We start from the raw sequence: 22,335 nt of genomic DNA, 5'->3' as shown, positions 1-22,335 counted from the left end.
GTTGCACATGGGCAATTGTTCCCAAAAAAACGGCACAGAACTTGTTGCAAAATTTGTGATTATCAGCAGAAATCGTGAAGATGGAAGTGATTAAGGTGTTTGAGCGCTTTGGCAACTCAAGGTGGACAAACCAGAAAAGTCGGATTAACACTTGCTCTATGCAAGGTGTGTTTCTTCAGCTGCCGGAAAAAAGATGATAACGTTTGCTTCTAATAGGTATAGTAAACTTATTTTGATATTGTTAGATTTAGGTGAGTCATGTGATGATAATGCTTATACATGTCCTTGGTTAGCTTGTTCTTTTGTTGAAGATAAATTGCTTAAACACCTATGTATGCTCTACATGCATGATAGTGCTTATTAAACATGAATCTTGTTAATTATAGACAAAATATTACGAGCCTACTCTATGTGAAAGCTCCTCACAGGACTGGAGATTGAGGATCAATTTAAAGTTGTGGTGCTTAAAACTTTTCTTTTGCCTTTCTTGGAGGTTGAATAATTTTCCACGCCAAAATAAGGACCATTGTTTAGCTGCAAACTTACCTTATCATGGTAAGTGGTTATGTTGCAAATTGCTACTTCCTCTGTTTTTGTAAGACGTTTTAGCATGCTATTATAAAAAGGAACGGTTGGAGTACTTCTGGCTTTTTTTATAATATGTATCCCAATTAAACGTCTGCTTTTTTACATACCTCTCCCTAAAATATATTTAGATGGAAAATACCAGATTATTTTTTAATTTGAAAATCATAACCAGTGACACTCAAAGAAAATATGAACGCCAGCGCTTAAATATAGAGCGAAAGATAGGATTCGAATACCCTTCACAAATTACACTATTAGAGACAATCAGGGAAAAAAATATTATTCTTCAGTACTAATTAAATAATGACAACGTGAGCTAAAATATGGATGTCAGCGGTGAAATAATAATGACAAACGCTCATAACTAGGACGTCAGCGGCAAGATACTAACGACAGTTTATATGGAATGAAGTCCATCACAGGAACATTAGAATTGACGGCAACCTGTTAGGTAGACACGTCACCCTCAAATTAGTGTTGACGTCCTCGTTTTGTTTATTGACGCTAGATCTGGAGCACTGCTGACGTAAAAAACATTTTTTTGTCGCCACTGGAATATCGCCACTTTGCCTCGGTTGTCAGATTAGCAACTACCAGAGACGACTGAAAATCAATTTTGTCGTCAGCGTTGCATCCTACCTGTGACGTATTTGGTGCTTATCAGTGGTACACATTACCAATGTTGTATAATGGTGACGTTAGCCTCTACTATCAACAGTGTAGAAAACACGTCCCTCACTGGTAAGTTTTTTCCGGTAGTCTAGCTACTTCCACGTGTGCAATTGCATATATCAATAGCCACATATAATTGAGATAAAGATGTATTCTTGTATTCCCTTCCTTAGGAGGAAGGTGCGTCACTTTGAAGAGGTGTGGGATCCTACAAAGAATTTTCCAATGCCATGAAAATTCGCATTCTTATACGGAGCATATCTCTGAAGAGACAAATTCCTACTAAAAGGAGAAAATCGCCCCAAATGTTAGACCTTATAGAATGTCACATACTAAAAAAAGTGGAAAATATGATCAAGGAATTGCTCAAAAACAAGGAAATCAAACATAGCTCTAGGCTCTACTCTTCAACAACACTAGCAGTAGCAAAAAAGGACAAGACATATAAATTGTGCACTGATTTCAGACAATTATGCAGTAATAAAAATAAGTACCCAATACCAGTGATAGAACAAAATATGTTGGAAGCACATTCTAGACATCTGAAGGTAGCATTACAAGTACCGAGAACACACCAATTAAAAGCTAAATTGTCTAAATATACATTTTCTGCTGAGGAAGTTGAATATCTTGGTCATATTATATCAGCTGCAGGCATTATGGCAACTAAGAAATATTTCTTCCCACATAGCTCCTTTCATGAATAATATTTTTTTCTCTCCTCTTCGGATAGTTTATATTAGTATTCTTCAATAATATACTTATCTACAACAATAATATGGAAGCACATTCTAGACATCTGAAGGTAGCATTACAAGTACCGAGAACACACCAATTAAAAGCTAAATTGTCTAAATATACATTTTCTGCTGAGGAAGTTGAATATCTTGGTCATATTATATCAGCTGCAGGCATTATGGCAACTAAGAAATATTTCTTCCCACATAGCTCCTTTTCCATTAGAGATGGGTCTAAGATAAGGTTCTTGGAGGACATATGGTTGGGAACAACCACTCTTCGTGAACAATATCCAGCCTTGTTAAATATTGTGAGACATAAACATGATACTATACATAAGGCGATGGAAACATCACCTCCATCTGTGATATTCAGGCGTGATCTCATTGGTCCTCGTTTGGCCTCTTGGAATGAGCTAATACAGAGATTAGCTTCTGTCCAACTGCGACAAGGATTAGATGAGTTCCGTTGGAATCTTACAAAAAACGGGATATTCTCTGTTGGATCTATGTACACTGCCTTAATTGAACCTATTCAACCGGTAGTAAATTATAAATCTACCTGGAAGATGAAGATACCACTCAAAACTAAAGTTTTTGCTTGGTACCTTCGTTGGGGTGTTATTCTTACTAAAGATAATCTTGCAAAGCGAAATTGACATGGTTGTACGAAGTGTGTTTTCTGCCACGAAGAGAAGACAAATAAACACTTGTAAACTGATCCATGTAAAATTCAAGATATTATCACTTGTAAAACTCCAACTACAATCACACAACTGAGCCATAAAAACAGCAATATTGAATAGAGCATGATAGCAATAGTATTATTGTTCGTATTTGAAAGAAACCAATCATTATTTTCTGTTGTCCTTGACGAAGGAGCAAACTCTAGCTTCCCGGTACACCTTTCCTGACCGGCAGAAGTAGCCCTGCTCTGGCGCGCAGTGCGAGTCGTCGGAGCAGACGCAGAGCCCTTCGATGGCGCAGCCCTTCTTGACGACAGTGGGACTCCCGCGGATGGCGAGCACCTGGTCGCTCCACTCGCTGGAGAAGAGCCCGTCGGGGTCGTACCTATCCTTCACCAGCAGAAACTCATCGGCTTTGGGGTATTTTGCGATGGCACCGTCGAATGCGAAGTCGCGGTTCTTGCCCCAGTGCGGCAGGCCGCCGTACTTGTTCAGCGCCATCTGCTCGATCTCGTCCACTAGGTCGGCGTACACACGCGGGATGCCGTAGCTGCGGCTCCGGTAGTAGAGGATGTCCAGGTCGATCGAGTCCTCGGGCTTGCCGAGGTAAGCGGAGGAGGCCTTGACGTAGCGGAACATCAGGCCCACCCTGCCGTCGACGCCGGTACAGAACCTGCCCGGATTGAGGTCCCTGATCCGCTGCACGTCGGCGATGAACGCCGGCACCTTGGAGAGCGCGACGCTGAAGCCGGAGTTGTAGTAGAAGGAGCCCCGGATGCGCGGGTCCCAGACGCAGGACGTGAGGAGGCCGTCCTCCGGGCCGCCGATGCACGAGCCGGCCGCCTGCATGCGGTGCTGGTACCCTACAACCGGGTACCCCGTGAAGGAGACGCCGTCGTTCGTGAAGCCGAAGCCCTGCTGCTCTTGCGCGGACACCTGCACCTGCGCCGCCGCGCACCGGGCGACGTCGGTGACGTTCTTCATTTGCATCGACTCCTCGGCGACTCTCGCGCCGATGGTCCCGCGGGTGGGGCTGGCGCGCACGATGAGGAGGTCATTGAGGCCATTGCCCGGCGTGGAGACGTCGACACGGTCGTCCTGGCGGTACATGACCGTGCCGTCCTGCGGGTACCATGTCAAGTCGGCAAACTCGTGGAGGAGGCCCCACGGAACCACCTGGTCCGCCAAGTCCGAGTCGCCGCGCTTCACGAACGTCAGCGACCGCTTGAACAAGGGCTCCAAGGCCAGGGTTACCTGGGAGATGACGCCGAGGACCCCAAGGGAGACCTTCGCGGCGTCCAGGTCCGGGTGATCGGCGCCAAGCTCCCTCACCACAGCGAAACCCTTGATCGCAGGCGCCGGCGTCACGATCCTCAGCCCCACCACGTACTAGTGCACGGCGCCTCCCTTGCCCCACAGCGAGCTCCCGTGCGCGCCTGTCGCCAGGAGTCCGCCGATGGAGAGGCCGTACCAGTAGGGTGAGTTCGGAAGAGCGAGCCCCGCCGCTGCGGCGGCCGTGATGAGGTCCCGAAGGAGCATGCCGCTCTCCACCGTCATGAGACGCTTCGCGGCGTCAATGTGCACCGTCTGGTTCAGCCGTGCGGTGCTTATGATTGTGCCGTGGCGGCCACCGGGGCACGACAGCTTGGGGATGCTGTGAGAGTGCTTGGTGGCCACCTTCAGCTTGCGTTTCGCACAGGCCGCGGCCGCCACGGCAGCCACGAGCTCCTGCTCGGTGCGCGGGTAGACGATGTTGGCGGCGTGGCAGATGCTACGGTCCGTGAAGGAGCCGTAGGCGTTGGTGACCGTGCAATTCAAATTGCCGTGCGTGCAGACCACCGGGGACGGCGGAGGGCTGCAGCAACACAGTTGGAGAAGAACCCCTAGGGCTATGAGAAGCGGAAGCAAGCTCTCCATTGCTCTTGTCCGTCCGTCTCCGTCGTCCTGCTTGCGGCTTCTGTTGCTTCTTGAATGGATACCCTTTATGTACTACTGAAGCAAGGCCTAAATTAGGGATAAGGTCAAAATTTCGGCATGCATTGCCCTCAAAATTTCCCTTTCGTGGCACAGAGAAGATCCATTCGCGATAACGATTCTAGTGCAACATTTTCTATCTTCTACGCTCGATCGTACTATACGTGTATTATGACATGAAACGGACATACATTGACCGGACCGGAGTAAGGGTATCTCCAACCGCACGACCCAAACGGACGCGTTGGACCGTCTGTTTTGGGCCGTTTGGGTGGCCGAGCGGACACGCGGACAGCGGCCCGCGTCCGCGTGTCCGTTTGGGTCGCACGCTGCGCCCAACGCACGGACGCAGCGCATAATCGGAAAATACCAAAACAAAAAAAAAATGCAAATTTAAACGAAATTTTGTAGAATCTGCTTTGAAAAAAACCCCTTTGGTTAGCGTTTAGCTTTTCTACAGCAGAAGCAGGTTGGAAAAGCAGAACCAAACAGAGCCTAAACATATGCCCTATTTTGGGCAAATTTCTACATAGCCCTATTTTGGGCTAATAACTAACAAAAGAAGTCCCTATATGGGCTTTAAAATTTAAACTTAAAAACCCTCTATTAGGGTTTGGTCGGCGGCGCTGTGGCCGCCGGTGCACCGCCTAGCCCCTGTGGGCGTCGTCGGCGTCGTCGTCATCGTGGACGACGTCCCCGGGCGGCGAGGCACTGTTGTGGCTCGACCGCGCCGGGGACTCTGGCCACGGAGACCACATGGCCTCCTCCCAGGCCGAGTGGGGGTCCGGAGCCACCCGAGGTAGCGGCGGCGCACGGAGCAGCGCCTCCTCCCCGAGGCGCTACTCCTCTCCTCGCCGGGCGCGGCGCCCGGCCTCTCGGCGCCGCTCCTCCTCCGCGCGGCGCCGAGATTCCTGACGCTGCTGCTCCTCCGCGCGGCGCGTGGCCTCCTCCCCGCCGCGCCGCTTCCTCCTCCTCCCGTCGCGCCTGGCGGGCCTGGGCGTAGAGCTCCCAGCCCTCGGCTTCCTCCACCGCCTGCCGGGTGGCTTCCTCCATCTCGGAGGTGCGAATGGCCGCATGGAGGTGCGGCCATTTCACGTCCTCCTCCGCCGCAGAGATGAGCAGCGCGGCGCGGAGGTCGGGGTCCTCTTCCGAGGACTCGGGCTTGGGCTCGAGCAGCAGTGGCGGCGGTTGCGGCAATGCCGCGCTGCCGCGGGCGGCCTCTCCGATGTGGAGGCCGCGTCGGTTTCCTCCGGCTGGCTGCAGCGCCGGCGGACAACGGCGGCTGCTGCTCGCCTCGTCGTCGTTGGCTCCGGAAGCGAACCGTCGCTTCGGGGCCATGGTGGCGGTTTCGCTGCGGGAGTGGAGTGGGGACTGGAGTGGAGGGCCAGATCCCCTCCAGTCCCCATTTAATAGCCTCCCGGGTCACTGACAGGTGGGCCCAAGGGAGACGAGGCGACCAGCGTCCAGACGCGAGCGGACGGCGCGTGCCATCCGCGGCCACGCAAACCTAGCCCAGATTTGGGCCGGGTTTGCGTCGTTCCGAACGCCGCGACCGTCCGCTTTTGCGGTGCGTCCCCGCGTTGGGCCGGGATTTTATCCGGCTCGACCCATCCGGACGCGCGGGCGCGGGATGGGTCGCCCCGTTGGAGATGCCCTAAGGCCATTTCCAACAGTTTCGGTCCGTTTGATATATATATATATATATATATATATATATATATATATATATATATATATATAGGTAAACTAACTGGTGCACCATGGTGCATGGGCACCACGAATCATATAAGGAAACCTGCACAGCAAACTGGGAAGTGATTTGTCTCTGTTTCTGGTAATTGGAAAGTGCATTCTCTCTCCTGTTGATATTTGGAAAGTGATTTTCTCTCCCTTATACACATACTAGTAAGCTTGCACGTGCAGCGCACGTTCTTTTTTAACACATTACTACATAATTTTAAATATTGGACAATTGTTTTGGAAATTTTAAATTTCACAGAAAGTGCATAATCAATAATTTTTGACTCGTACAAACAATTTGAAATATCATCTTCCATGTTCAACTTTCCTCATGTACGCAAATTTCACACATTTATATAGGTTGCACCAGTTAATGCACACTTTGCAAATGTACGGTGCTTCATATGAGTAATTGTATTTAACTCAATTCCAATGTACAAGAGATCAGCTTGATAATTGCCACATAACCGTAATATTCTAGACAGGGCAACTTCATACTACGGTCTTTTTCAATAGAGTACATCCATCCATATTGGGTGGGACTTGTAAAGGGTGCATTGGGAAATCTCAACTTCGGCGAGGTGAAAAACAAATACTAACAACAAATGGCAAATGCCATACGGAACAAATATACTAAATGTTTTGCTATATTCGCAGCTGTAAGAAAACATGCTAATAGAATAATTCATCTTGGAGCGTTTTAGTTTGCCCAGGTGTCTGGTCTAGCCTAGGGGCAGGGATTGTAACCATAAAAAAATGTGGGTAACCACTAATATTATACTCCTACTATTATCCAAAGCTTTAATGTACATGTGAAACCTTACAAAAGACACAAAGTTATCTTAACAGCCACATTTTCCTGGTGATACAATATCAACAAAAACTAACAGCCATCTTAGCCCTGACTCATACCATCAAGATTTATCTCAAGCGGGACAAGGTAAAATCATATTGTTCTAACCAGACCTCCACACACAGATCCAAAAAGCATGAGAAGAGCTCAGGTAAAATGTGCTACTATTAAACATTATTTAACAAATTAACTCATGGTATGAACAGAGTCTTGAAAATATGTTCTGAAGAAAATCCGGTTAAACCAAGACAAAGCACATAATTTTGTCAAGTGGAGGCGTAGCTTGGAGATTTTCCAACTGCAGTTATTTCTTACTGCTTCAGGATTCATCAGTTGTTGGTTTTGATATGGGAAATCAACAATAGTGTTTACTTCCCCAATGCAGTAACTCTGAGACTGAATATAGTTTTTTTTTGAAACAGAGGCAAAAACTTTGTCTCATTCATTAATTAAGGAGAAGTTTGTTACAACCAAACGGACCAAGAGAACAAAAAGGGATCACTCTCCCAAAATTACATTGCTCAAGTGTTTCGCTCCCGCGGTGGGCCAAAGTCTAGTCTCGCCCTTAATAATCTGTAGGAGCATCGAAGTTGGGGCGGACTTCTTGTGGAAAGCTCTCGGGTTTCTTTCCTTCCAAACCGTCCAACTAACAAGCATGGTAAGGGTGGAAATGGCCTTCCGATTTGTGTTTGCGTTGCAAGTCATGGTTCTCCACCACTCCTTGATGGAGGTGTCCGGCATCCATTCATGTGTGTATGGAGGGAATAATAAATAACAAATAGTCATCCAACGATTGCTAAACATCATGAGATGAATAAAAAATAAATAACAATGAAAGTTGCAACAAACCAAATAAAAATATGTGAATTATCTAGGAACCTAACCAATAGCATAGCCCTGCATACTATCACAGAGATACATGATATTTGGGATAACTCAATAAAGAAATGAAAGCTAGTGTGTAGCTTTTACATATTGTTGGGGTGTTACATCGTGCAACATAATGGAGCTAAAGGTTGGAAGTCAAAAATAATGCCATTCATGATCTTAACAGTGGGCTAAAGCTTGGAAGTCAAAAATAATGCCCCCGTTTGTTCAGAGAATCATATATAGAAGAGAATCATGGTTTTCAGAAAAATGAACAATGTCGTATTGAGTTATGCAGTTTTGAGTAGAATATTAAGAGAGCTCCAACTCATCCAAGGAACAAAACTTGATGTTTAACGTTACCATGTAAAGATATCTGAAAAGACCTCATGATAGTAAGAGTACTAAAGACACCTCATGATAATATCAAGTTAGCTACATCAAAAGTTCATTAGATAGTGATTGTATGAGCCTTTCTTCATGCTACATAGATGGACCAGTAGCTAAAGCCAAGCAATATTTAGTCCCTACATTAGAATATGATTTTGCAATGATGAAATGAACTGAGTGGAGCAAACTGTTGTAGCCTTTGCACGGCTGCGATTTCAGAGCAAAGTAATCAGTGGAAAACAAAGAACCCTTTGGATTGTCAGAATCCCATGATAGAGCGGAAATTCAATTCGGCTCCCGGGTGCATATGCTCCCTATACCAAAAAATTATGTTTGAACTGTCGAAAAATTTTGACAAAAAATTCTACATGTACATCTCCATAATATATGTGTGTTCGTCAAGTTTCGCGAGGAATCAATATTTTTTGTGGTCTATATAAAAAAGAGAAATTTTGTCTTCTGAAAAGCCTTATTTTAAGCATTGATTTTTTTCTTTTTTACACAAGCCGCACGACAAGTCGATTTTTCATGAAACGACTTTGTGAGCGTGTAACATGTGAAGATGTACGTACCAATTTTTCGTTTCAATTTTTTTGAAATTTTAAAACATGTGTAACATACATTTCAAAATAAAGGGAGCATATGCTCCCATGTGCCAAAACATCTAGTACACATTTTTTATCTACTGTAGTTGCAAGATAAGGATATTCAGTATCGGTACTTAACTGTAAACACAGAGCAATACAAGCTAACTACACACCTCAGATGAGATTCATCATTTGGAATCGGATATGAACTTTCAAAAATTATTGGTAAAACTCATACGCCAAGTGCATTAGATATGAACAATGGCACCTTCTTTGTAAAATCAGATATAATTGTCAGATGGAACTCGCCTAGGTGCTCGTGGAGAAGATAGAGCATGTAGATGTTGCAATGGTTCTGAGGCTGAACCATGTGTGCCCAAATGGGTGCATATTTTCAAATTTTTGTGATGTCAGTATGAATGAAACAAAGGGGGCAATTATTATGCACCCGTACACAGCAGGAGATCTTCTTCACCTTGTGGTCACTCTGGTTACCTCCATCATCTTCTCACTACACAGCTCGCCATCCGGTCTCTTCTCAACTGTAGCTAATGAAGTTTCTGTGTGCTGCAAAATGCATTGCGGCCATGAAAGGAAGTAGGTAAAAAACAACATCAGTGTGAAGTGAAAACACGTACTGCATACACATTGCTGGTGCCTGTGAATCAGTATGTTTCAATTGGGAGTCCATGTAAGTAGTCCACTCGGAACAGAGAGAAGTTTACTTTGCATCGCGAGTGCTATGCAAAAAATTATATCTGAGCAGAAGGAGGAAAGTTACATTCATACAATAATCTCTTTCGTATTGTCACCAACATCCAATTAAGAAAAAGGGCAGTTCTGTTGAGACTCGGTCTAACTGAATATCTCCACTGAATCCTGCTTGCAATGAGTGACTTTTACAATGACACGAACTCGTGAGGATATCTGCGTAGCTTAAAAAAGCATTAGAACTAAAATCATAAACAAAAGCCACGAAACAAAATTCAGAGAAATGAAAAAGGGGCTTAATTGTTTCTCTGAATGAAGCATAACCTTGATCATCAAGAAACAAAAGGGAAAAAAGATTCAGAACCCAAATAATATAGATGTATGAATACATTAAAAAGATCATCAAGAAACAAAAGGACTCTGCATGTAAAGAAACTTTGCATTGCATGTGCTGATAAAGTGATAAGCAAATAGGTAATTGTTGGACTTCCATCATAGGTGGATCCAGTCTAGCGGTCTGCAATGGACACTGAAATACACATTAGGAATGTGAAGAATCTTCCGTCGGTCGATCTCCAAAAATTATGCATCACAGCCCCAAGTGAGAAATAACGAACCTTAATCCTGATAGTCACTCATTGCATGCTTGCAGCGGGAGAGAAAATCGGCAACGCGAGCTGGGCGGCGGCAAGCACAGATGCACCAGGGTAGAAGATGCGATTTGGGGAGGAGATGCTCAGGAGAGAGAGACCCAAATCTGAGATACAAGCCTATGTGTGGGGGACGGGGCTTGCCTGCGCCCTCTTCATGCGCCAATCACTGCGCCCTGGCTTTGACTGATTCCCCCTGCAAGTCATATTCCCCAAAAGAAAGGATCAATACGAGCCTTACGTATTCGGCCAGCGCCGGCGGCTCCCTTGTAGACGGATGGGGGATCCAATCACTTCAAATCGTGCTCGTCGTAGTCATCCACAACATCGACGTCGCCGCTGCTATCATAAATCGCGAGACATAAGGTCTCCGGCAGTCCGGCTCCGTGATTCCACCGACGTGCACTGGAACATCAAGCAGTACCCCTTTATCGGATTCTATCTGTCTATGGATGAAGCCCAGGCCATGCCGTTGCCGACGTTATTGAAGATGCCCATCTCGGTTGGCCTAGCATGTTGAACTTGTACTAAGCGAGAAGTACTAATCAAGGAAATCGATGTGTAGAAAAACCAGGGAAAATCTTTATGAAGTAGTAAAAAATATGAAAGCAGTAGCAATGTCCCTGATCTGGATGGCTTGGAAGAACACGCTGTCCACCAGCATCAAAGACCAGCTTGCCGTTGCAGAGGACGTCGCTGGCCGCCACCGTCGATGTCTTCTCCGCCCTTGGTGTCGCGGGTGGCGCAAGAAAGCCCAATCCACGTCTGTGGTCCAACCGTCCATGATACGTGGAGCGATCAACGGGGGTGGAAGTTATTAGACGTGGGTTTAGCGCTCAACGCGTTTAGTGCTCAACATTGAGATGTTTTAAACCGTTAGATGGATGTGCTTTAAGGGCTGAGATCGTTTGGATCTCCGGCTCTCTCTCCTTTTATATTAGTGGAGATGATGCAATCTGTCACCCACGATGTAATTGTACGGTCATGATGTATGGTGTCCAGGCACCATGGTGCCCCAGTTGAGCTTCCTATATATAGCTAATTCTGCACCCGGTCGGTCTATAGAGCCGGTGCGCGCCCACCTGGTTGCATCGAACCTACCCTGTGGCAGGCCCCACCCCACCGCATGTTGTAATATTTTGTTTTGTTCGTTTTACCCCGGCGGTTTCTTTTTCTATACCAGAGTCGTGGCCTCATTTGGGAGCTAGACCACTACCTAAGACGCATCTTTTTTTTTTTCCTCCTCGACTGAGCGTGTCCGGCGGCGAGCGGTTCGGAAGTAAAATCGAGACGCGGCGGCTAGTGGTTGCTCGTCCGGCGTCCAAGGGGTGAGCGGCGGCGAGCAGCGGGTGGACTCTGCGCTGACCCTGTCCTCGGCAGCGTCGTGATTGGCTGGCCGAATCGGCGTGAATCGCGGCATGGTAAGCGGCGTATTGCAGGCGGTTTGTTGTTGCGGGCGGCGATACCGGCGGCATCGGCATCCTAGTCAGGCAGAGCGGCGGCTCGTGGATGCGGCGGAATCGGCGTCGTGGTCCGGCAGCACAGCAGGTCGTGGCTGCGAGCGGCAACGGCATCATGGTGAGGCGCGGGCGGCGCTGCCGGCGGCATCTGCATCGTGATGAGCGGCGAGCGGCCTCAGTCTTGCTGTTGGTCGTTTGGCGGCGGCGAAGCACGAAGGAAGGTATGATGGCCGCTCGTTCCTTTCTGGCCGCCTCTTTATTCAGAACTAGCAATGAAGCTCGTTCCTTTCTGTTTTAGCCTGAAGTTTTGTGATATTTCGCACTGGAGGTGTGATGTGTTATTGGCAGATACTTATTGATTCAGTGCTGTCACAGAGGTGGACCAGAGGCGCTGGAAAGATTCAGAAGAGGCCATGGAGCAATCAACTTGCTAGTGCCGAGTGTATCTACTATCAAGGTAATAACAGTGTAGCATATTTCTATCATGTGCTTGTGATATCTCTGCTATTATGTGAATGCGTTTGATTTGCTTACCTTTGTAGCGTGGTGGGTGGCCTCAATGTCTGGCCCTGCAGCAGGTAGCATAAACGTCCTGCGGTGCTGCGGGTGGCCTCATCTGCGACATCATCGCCGCCACCCTCCGACCTTGCTCTCCGGCAGCAACCATGCTCCCTGGCCTTAGATTCTCAGTTATACCTTTTCATTTGCATGAAAATTGATGGTAGTGTAAATGAAAAATGCATGGAAGCTGGTTTAACCTGTTAGTTTCCTTGCTTCGATCTTTGATTATGTTCCCAACCTTAGCAGATTTGGGTTATTCAGTATGCCAAATGTATTTTAATATCTGAGAAAATTACTACAGAGGATATTCCAGTTGCTGGCCATTGAGCACATATAACATTCTATTCTTTTTGAATGTGTTTATTTTATGGGCACATGAGGCCACGAATTATGTAGCTGTATATGGGGCCATTCAGTCATGCCTCAAACCATGACGCTAGTTCTTATTTTTGCATTGGTAATTCTTATGTCTCGTTGCCACCAAGAACTACATGACATACGTTTTTTTATGTTGCCACTGAGAATTCTTACGTTGACGTAAGTTATATTACAAGCTCTGCGGACCATTGGTTTAACCCACCCTATCATGATAAAACAAAGGAATTACCTGCACTATCAGGACACAAACTTAATTCCTCCTTTGCAATTTGTCATGATGACACATAGTGTTTATCCATATAGTAGTTTAGGGGTTTTGACTTTGTTTTGATTCAGCAAGCTGCTTATGGTCTGGTAGTTTTAGAGGTTTATCATTCAATGAAGTTGTACTAAACATGTCACTCATGACAGCCTGATGGCATACCATGCTACGGGAGCGTTCTGCAACTTTGTGGATCCACTCTTCAACATGAGGTCAGTTCCCGATCGCCAGCGTTATGTTTCCTCGGCTTGAAGGAAATTGCAAAGCAATCAATCTTTAAATAGATATTGCAATATCATCGATCAATCCATTGAAAGAAATGTTTCATGGAAAACAGTTTAGATAATTAATTGTACCCTGTGTGCTTTTCAGTGACCTGTCTGATAGATACCTGCATGCTATGTCAATATTATCGATTCTGTAAACATGCTGCAATATCTGTGGTTCTGTAATTGAATTACTTCAGTATCATCGATCCTGTAGGATTGTTCCAATATTGATCATTAGGAAAATGTACATTGATTCTGCATATGGCCGCAAACTGGAAATCTGGAACTTTGCAATTTTACGTCAGCTTGCTGTTAGGGTGCTGGCTAAATGTTAATTACATAGGTAACTTCTTCCACTGTATCCCAATCCTTATGGAGATACCAATATTCCATTCAAAAAGATAGGTATTGGTCTCCAACTAGCGCTGATTATTCATGTGGATTGTTCAAATGGAAGTATGGCTGATTCTTGTAAATTGAATTTTCTGTTGTAGAGATCTTGTTGAGACCCCAATGGATCAGCCCATTTTAGCTCTCTGTAGTTTATGTGTAGCTTTACAAGCATATCAAAACGGAATTACAAGCATATCACATCGGAGCATCCATTCAGGATTACAAGCTTACGAATTAATTGAATGTCAACTTCATTTTGTACATGTCTCCAGGTGCATTATAGTCCATAGATTGTTTGCGCAGTACAAAACGAAATTATTTGGTAGTTTCTATTCAGGTTTTATCGATCCCATTATTCAGGTCTAGATGTTCCAATTCTGAATTTTGTAGTTTTTTTTTCGAGAAAATGCAAAAAGCCTTTGCATTTCATTTCATTGAAAAGAAGGAGATGAGTTTGTTACTATTACAATCCTCCTAAGAGGCCATGGTTCTGAAAACAAAAATTTGTAGTTGAGGAGTAGCTTGCTCCGGTATGCAAATTATAGGCCACTCCATCGCTATACACATAGTAATATTTTTGTAGGCACATCTCCTCTAACAATGACAAGATTGCTAGGTGCTAGCATTCACAATTATGGAGAGGATGCTGGTCAAGTTGGTATGGTCAGTAAACAAACAGTTCTGATGGAGTAGTTTGGCAAGGAACCGAGATTTCTTTCAGTTGGATGGCAAATGAACATTTTTCAGATGAATATAGTGTTATGTGTTATTTCTGTAGCCTGTAGAACTATGAACTAAGTTAGTGGACTTCTCTATAGTGACAAGCCATTTTGAGTTTTATTATAACAACATTATCTCCTTGTTTTAACAGGCGACCAAGGTGATGAGTATTCAAGTTCAAGACTGATAAGAAGCGACCGATCTGAAGGGTTTCACATATGTCATGCTAGCCCCAACAAGGTGTTGATGAGGTGGTCTTCAGCACCGTGTCGCCTAGTAGGATGGAACTGAACCATCAAAACGTCGTGCAGTGGAATTAATATAACAAAAAGTATTTACGACGAGTCATGTACTTCAATAAATGTTTCATGACTGATTCTTTCATTTTTTATAGTCTTGTTAGGCCTTTCTCATATTTATTCTATCAGAATATGAGGCTATGCCAGTCAATCTTATGTCGTGTAGTCAAGCAATGTAATAATCATGCAAAGTCTTATGCTGTGTAATCACCAGATTTATTTTAATCAAGAATATTCTTGCACATGTGTAATAAAGTGGGTATCGTCAGTTCATGATAAAATTGTTACATCGATAGTGTGCAAAAATGCTTGGCGGTGCTGGAGAAAAAAGGCCAGCGGTTAGTGTACAAAAATGCTTAGCGGTGCTGGAGGAAAATGCCCAAGTCTTTTTACGTTGGCCTGGCTGGCAGGTTCTTTCATCAGCTGTTTATCCCACGTTGGTTGCCCGATTTCTTACATCAGCTGTTTATCGCACGTTGGTCCCGATTTCTCCTTTTTTCACGTCTGTGATCAGAAACTGGCACGCTCGGTTGGCTCGGCTAGTTGGACGCGGAAGAAGTTTATTACGTCGCATGCACAGAATCTTACGACGCGCGGGACTGAAGTGTGCGCGGGCTGGTTGAGCCGGGCGGGGCTTCGAGCGCCAGATGGGCAGGGTGCAGAATAATATTATGCTCCCTGGGAGTCAAATAGCGCGTCTCTCTCTCTCTCTATATATATATATATATATATATATATATATATATATATTAATTTACATACTACTCGTAGTATATTTGGAGCCCCCAAACCCCCAGTTTTCCATAAAAAGAAAATAAAGTAAACTGGATAATCCCCGCTGCGGGGATGCTTGCCGGCCGCCTCGTAGTCCTCGTCGCCAAGGTCAATGAAGACCTGCGGCGGTGGCTAGACATTAGCCGCCGGTGGAGGCGGCAGCTGGTACTCCTGGGATGGTGGTGGCGCCAGTGCCACCGCGGCCTCTAGGGAGGCCCGGATGACCTAGACGAGGTGCCATTTGGTGCGCCCCTCCACCAAGGCGATAGCCTCTGCGCGCGATGGCCTCCTCCTCCATCTCCTGGTAGTCAAGGTCGTCGTCATCTTTAGGCGGGACCTCGACCGTCGCCTACTGGTAGACATGCCCCGGAAACTCCCGCACCCACGGGAGGGGATCCGCGTACTGGGTATATGCCCCAGGTACTCGAAACAGTCGGTGTGCCCCCCTCGCAGTGTGGGGAAGGTGTAACCCAATGGAGGGAGCGCGTCCTCCTCCTCCTCCCCCTTCACGGGCGCCGGTGGCGTAGGCGGCTGTCGTGGTGGTGGTGGCCGCGGTTGGGACTGGAAGGCCGCTTCGGCCTCCTCGTAGTCGAAGTCATCATCGCCGAGGTCCTTCAGGTAGGCATGGACCATCTCGCGCCGAGCATCGTGCTTGGCCTAGAACCACCGCACGCACAACAGGGAGTCGATGCACTAGTGGAAAACGGGCCTGTAATCCCGGTTCGTTTGGGCCTTTAGTCCCGGTTTCCAAACCGGGACCAATTAGGCGGGACTAAAGGTCCTCCCTTTTAGTCCCGGTTGTAAAACAAACCAGGACTAATGGTCCCGCCACGTGGGCTGCTGGCGCGCGTCGAGGAAAATAACCTTTAGTCCCGGTTTGTAACACGACCCGGGACTAAAGGTTATTTCTTTATTTTTTTTAATCCATTTGGTTATGTCCAATTATTTTTCGCTCCTCTTTTTTTTTCTATTTTTTCAGAATTTCTAGTATTTCAGTTATTTAACTAGTTTAGTTTCTAACTACACTTAATCTCTAACTACGCTTAATCAATAGTCAAATTACTTACCTGTGGTCCAACTTCCCGCTCGGTCACCCATCCTCCCACTACTCCAGCACTAGCACGCTTAACTTCCAAGTTCCTTTCCCATCCCGCTTCCAAGTGCTTCGCGCGCATGTTGTGATACTAGTATCATATCAATTCTATTAACATGTTGGTCGATGTCACACTTATTTATTATTCGAATTACAAATAATTATTTTAATAAACAAAACTAATGACGTAATAACATGTTGTGGTAATGGTATTATAATTTTAATTTTTTAAATTTGTATTATAATAGTTTTTTAATTTATTATTTTTTAATATTTTTTGCCAAACTTGAAAATTTGAAAATCTAAAAATTGGCTAACTTTATGGTTAAGTAATAGTAATCTTTATGCATGATGTAATTATTATTTTAAAAAATTTAAAAATATAAAATTCCGAATTTCTAGCAAAAACTAAAATCTTCCTGCTTTCATATTTTCATTTGGAATTTTGAGAATCTAAAAATTGGCTAACCGGGTAAACCCTGGTGATACGAACCGGGACTAAAGGGTAGACCTTTAGTCCCGGTTGGTAATACGAACCGGGACTAAAGACTTTTGCCCCATAGACCACCCTTTAGTCCCGGTTCGTAATACGAAGGGGGACTAAAGGGTCCAAACGAACCGGGACTAAAGGGTTTTCATGATGAACCGGGACCAATGCCCCCCATTGGTCTCGGTTTGGTTCAAAACGGGAACATTTGCTTGGGACGAAAGGCCTCTTTTCCACTAGTGATGGCGTATGCCGGATCCTGCCGTAGATCTGGCGGCCGGTGAGCGCTGCATCGAAGGATCTTGCGGAGGCGCATGGGGAATCGCATGCACCGGCTACCGCGCCTGGCTGAGATGCCAACCATGCGGCAAGTGCGCGTCCGGCCATGGCATCGGCACGCCGAGGTCGGCTTAGAGGCGCGACGTCTCCGTTTTGACATTGACGCGTGTCTAGGAGCGCGGAACGGGAGGAGAGCGCGGTGGCCTCCCAGCGAGCGCTCAGGTGTTCTGGCGGCCTCCATTGCCACCGTACTGGCCACCGGCGCGAGACCCCAAGGCCTCGTTGCTGTTCCGTCCTGGGCGGAACCATCCGCCCCCCTTCTTGGCCATGGCTATGGTTTGGGAGCTCGGGGTGGCTAGGGTTTGGAAGATTCAGTAGCGAGTGGGGACATGAGAGTGAGAGGGACATTGTTCTCCATTTAAGGAGACCCACTCATGCGCCTCCTCGCCTCCCTCGGTGGGTCCATGGTAATTTCAGGAGGACGCGCGGACGCGTGTGCCATCCACAGCCACCATAAACCGACCGCATTTATGGGCTCGTAATGGGGTTATTAGGCTGAACAGAAACAACCGCGCAGTCTATATATGGTTGGCCGTGAGGCCTCGCATTTAAGCCTCGTGGTTCGGAGATGGCCTAACACCATATAAGTTCGGCGAAGAGCCTTGAGGCTCACCATTTTCATTACGAGGAGCAAAAAAAAAAGCGCTCTCTTGTTACTTTCTACATTCATGAAAGAGGGTACTTCCAACTTTTTTGAGACGTTAAGCTTTTAAAAGTTTGATCGTTTGATCGTGTTTATTCAACAAAAAAAACATTTATACCGCCAAACTGGTGCCAGTAGATTCATGATAAAATATATTCATACATAGCTATTTTGTTTCGTAAGTACTAGTAATATATTTTCGTGTAAATTCGGTCGAGTTTTAGATAGTTTAAGTTTTCACAAAAAAGAGAATACTGGACGAAGTATGTCATAAATCAGAACGCATGTTAGAAAATAGTACTACATGCATATATTCAAGCCTCAACTTACTCAAGTCAAACTTGAAAGTTAGGTTGCATGTCTCTGTCCGGATGCAACTCCAAGACTTAACGCAACTAGATTTAGATGTGTGCCTTGACACACGATCGCGTGAAATCCTCACAGAATTACAATAGTAACGATAAGAAATCAGGTAGGTAAATTGTAATACCTTGTCAGTTTTTGCAAAATAAAGTCAATTTGATGGAATTATGATTTTTTTTTTAACAAAGTCGGCCTCGAAAGGCCTGGAAGATAGGTTAAAAGCGGTGGGTACATAAATTACATCGATGCCCTTTAGCATCTCTTGCCATGGGAAACCTAAAATTAAAGTAAAGGCACCGAAATTTACAAAAATGGCCCTAGCAATAAAATAGGGAAATCAATCAAGTGCTCGGGCTCCTTCTCCACTGCACGCTGGTGACCTCAAGACGCAGAGCACCGAGATCAGAGAAGAAGCAGCTCGGTGTGTTCTCAATTCCGACGAAGAATCAACCACGTCAGCCGTCTCTACAGCTCCGTGAACGAACCACTTGGAGGAGAAGTGACGGCGAGCACCAGTGCAGGGTTGATGAGGGCCTCCAAAGGAGGCTGAGCTCCTGGACGAGGGCCGCCAACCGGCCATGAAAATCAGGGGCGAGGCAGAAGTATATAAGTGCAAGAAAATAGTTGCTTCAGCATTGATCCTTATTAAAAACCTATAGAAAAATCTTGCATTTGAATAACAGGAGCACATACTGATATGAAATCTTGGATTTGAATAATAGGATGTTTACAATTATATAACTCAGGCCATTTGCACACTTGTCTTATTTTGTACAGTAAAAAAATGCAACTATATTAACCTGTTTTTCAGGGAATAAACAAATATAGATAATATAGATGAAATTTGTAACATGAGAGCATCTCCAGCCGCGTCCCCCAAAGTGATTTGGGGCGCGCCGGACAAAAAACCCGTTCCAGCCGCGTCCCCCAAAGCCCATTTTTGTCCGGCGCGCCCCCATACGGTGTCCGGCGCCCCGAGCCCGTCCCCGTCCCACAGGGGACGCTCCGGGCACGCCGGACACAACGAAAAGCGAGGCGAACCGACGCGGGCCCGACACGTCAGCGGCTCAGAAGCCTAAAACCCCGTCGCCTACCTTTGGTCAAGCGACGTTAATGGCGTCCCTGTTTTCCCAGGCGACGCAGGGACGCGTCTCGTCGTGCATGGCCGCGTGGCCGTCCGCGCCGGCGTTATTGCGTGCAACCACCCGCTGCCGCCGTTGTTTAAAGACGCCCTGTAGTTCTCACCGCTCACAAACCTTCTCGTCGCCGCCGCCTCCCCCCTCCCAGATCTTCTCCTCGTCGCTCCAAAAATGTCGAGCTCGTCCTCCCGCAAGATCGCCGCGGTGAACGGCTTCGGCCGCGGCAGCCTCACCGTGCCGGAGGCGTGGGCGCTGTACCACGCCCGGTATCCAGTCCCGCCGGACATGCGGCCGCCAGCGGCGGCGGCCGGAAGATGGCCGTGAACGGCATTGGCGTTCCGCCGCCGCCGAGCCGCGCACGGACCAATGGTGGGACGCCATCAAGGCCCGTCGGGCTCAACTCACCGCCGAGGAGCGGTTGGATCCGACGTGGGCGGCCAACAACAACGACGCTGGTGGACGACGTACTTCAAGGCGAAGTACGACATCGAGATGCACAGCACCGACGGGCTCGTCGGCGGCCCCAATAGCTGGAACAAGGACGGCCGCGCCCTGTTCTGGGGCGTTCCGGGGCGCACCCTCGAGAACATCATCCGCGGCATCCGCAACGGCGCTCCAAGGCTGGAGATGCCGTCGTCACCGCCGCCGTCTCCTCAATGGCAGCCGAGGAGGACCACGTACTCGTCCTCCTCGCACTCTTCTTCCTCAGGACCGGCGTGATCGACGCCGTCCTCGTCTTACCGGTCGGCGCCGTACACCGTCCCCAAACGGGAGGTGAAGGAGGAGCCGGCGACGCCCGTCAACACGAGGCGTGGCGGCAGCGGCAACCGGCGGTAGCAAGGGAGGCGCGGCGGCGCCCTCCTCATCCCGAAGCCGGAGGTGAAGGAGGAGCCGGAGGAAGCGTCGCGAGCGGCGCTGGCGGCGGAGTACGAGCGGCGGCAGCGGCTCATCGCCGGCGGCGACGACCCCGAGGACCGCCCGAGTCCGCGGGCGGCGTTCTTGGCGTCCATGAATGACAAGGACGCCCGGAGGGGCGACCTCGACGCGGCGATCGCCTTGTCCATCCGCGACTCCGGCAAGCCGCTGGTGGACCTCACCGACGACGGCGAGGCAGGACCAAGCGGCGCGGTGAAGGACGAGCCCGTCGACGAGCCCGTCGACGAGCGCGTCAAGCACGAGGTCGTCACCGACGAGATGTACTACTTCCAGCAGTACTACGACGCCTCCGGCCGCCGCAAGTGGTTCTAGATTAGGTTTAGTTTAAATTTAGTCAAATTTCGTTCGAATCTATGTAAGTTTGGACGAATCTTAATCGAATCTCGTTAAGTTTAAAATTTCCGAAATTTTGTTTGGGGGACGCGACGTCCCCCAAACGCGGCACGAACGAAACACGTCCCCCAAACGCTCAATAACTCGCTTGTAGGCTCGTAGCCACTAGACAATTAAGCAAGGGATAAGGTCAAAACTTCAGCATGCATGGTCATCAAAATTTCCCTTTCGCGATAGCGATTCTAGTGCAAAATTTTCTATCTTCTATGTTCGGGAGTACTCCATTTGTACTATACACATTATGACATGAAATGGACATACTTTGACCGGAGTAACACCATATAAGTTCAGCGAACAGCCGTGAGGCTCAGCATTTGCATTATTACGCGCAAAAAAAAAAAAGAAGCGAAAACGCTCTCTCGTTACTTCCTACATTCATGAAAGGGGCCAGCTTTTTTCAGACGTTCAACTTTTTGAAGTTTGATCGTTTGATCGTCTATATTAAAAACCCAATATTTATGCCGCCAAATTTGTATCATTTGATTCATGATAAAATATATTCTCATCACATAGCTATTTGGTTTCTAACATAAGTACTAGTATTATATTTTCGTGTAATTTTGGTCGAGTTTTACATAGTATAACTTAAAAAAAAACTGAAACCTGAAATAATACTGGAGGAAATATGTCAGAAATCAGAACGCATGTTAGAAAATAGTACTACATGCATATATTCCAAGCCTCAACTTCCTCAAGTCAAACTTGAACGTTGGATGTCTTTGTCTGGTATGTAGGTGTGAAGACTTAACACAGTATTAGTTGAATGTCCGTGCGTCGTCACGATTATCTAATTTCATCCCTCATGATATATGTAATATGTAAAAATAATGCATGTGAAATTCACGTGTATAGGAAAGATAGCTACATGTTTTTTTTTTGCAATTTGTTAACTTCACCATCTGCTAAGAAATTCAGTCTTATAAGAAACTTCAGCCTAAAGTTTATATCACGTCAACACGAAAAATGCTAGATATGCAACTATGCTAATCATTACAACAAGGAGGGGTTGTCCAGTGGCCGGCGGCTGTTCCACCACCGGCATATCCGATATCCGATGAGCGAGCATCCTGGATGCGCATCTCAGCCTCGCACAGATTTTGTGCACGGAGAGGAGCAGGGAACAGACAGAGGGGATTGGGGATTTTTTTTTTTTTTGACGTGATTGGGGATTTTTTTTTTTTTTTGGACGTGAGAGCAGATGAGGGATTTTGGAAAAACTCACCGGTTGGAGGAGAAGAAAAAAGAGAATGACTCTCGCTAGTAAAGGTGCACGTGCCACGCACGTATTATAATTCATAATAATAAAATAATTAAAAAGATATTATTTATCTTTTAGCGAGTTTTTTTACCGAGCCACTTAGATGTCTCTCA

The 22,335-nt window shown here is 46.7% G+C and overlaps 1 long non-coding RNA gene and 1 pseudogene across 2 annotated transcripts; one reads left to right on the top strand and one right to left on the bottom strand.

Annotated features, from left to right (window-relative positions):
* Nucleotides 1–2,754: 2,754 nt before the first annotated feature.
* LOC124654702 lies at nt 2,755–4,612 on the bottom strand (annotated as a pseudogene).
* Nucleotides 4,613–12,055: 7,443 nt separating this feature from the next.
* Nucleotides 12,056–14,638, top strand: LOC124654811. 2 transcript variants are annotated; one of them, XR_006988468.1, is made up of 3 exons: nt 12,056–12,136; nt 12,291–12,372; nt 12,494–14,638. It is a non-coding gene; the product is annotated as an uncharacterized LOC124654811 (long non-coding RNA). The 2 variants fall into 2 exon arrangements; XR_006988467.1 differs by having other exon boundaries at nt 12,491–14,638.
* Nucleotides 14,639–22,335: the final 7,697 nt, after the last annotated feature.

This window comes from Lolium rigidum, chromosome 5, assembly GCF_022539505.1.
Source record: "Lolium rigidum isolate FL_2022 chromosome 5, APGP_CSIRO_Lrig_0.1, whole genome shotgun sequence".
NCBI lineage: Eukaryota > Viridiplantae > Streptophyta > Magnoliopsida > Poales > Poaceae > Lolium > Lolium rigidum.
This window is presented reverse-complemented; position numbering and strand designations above follow the sequence as displayed.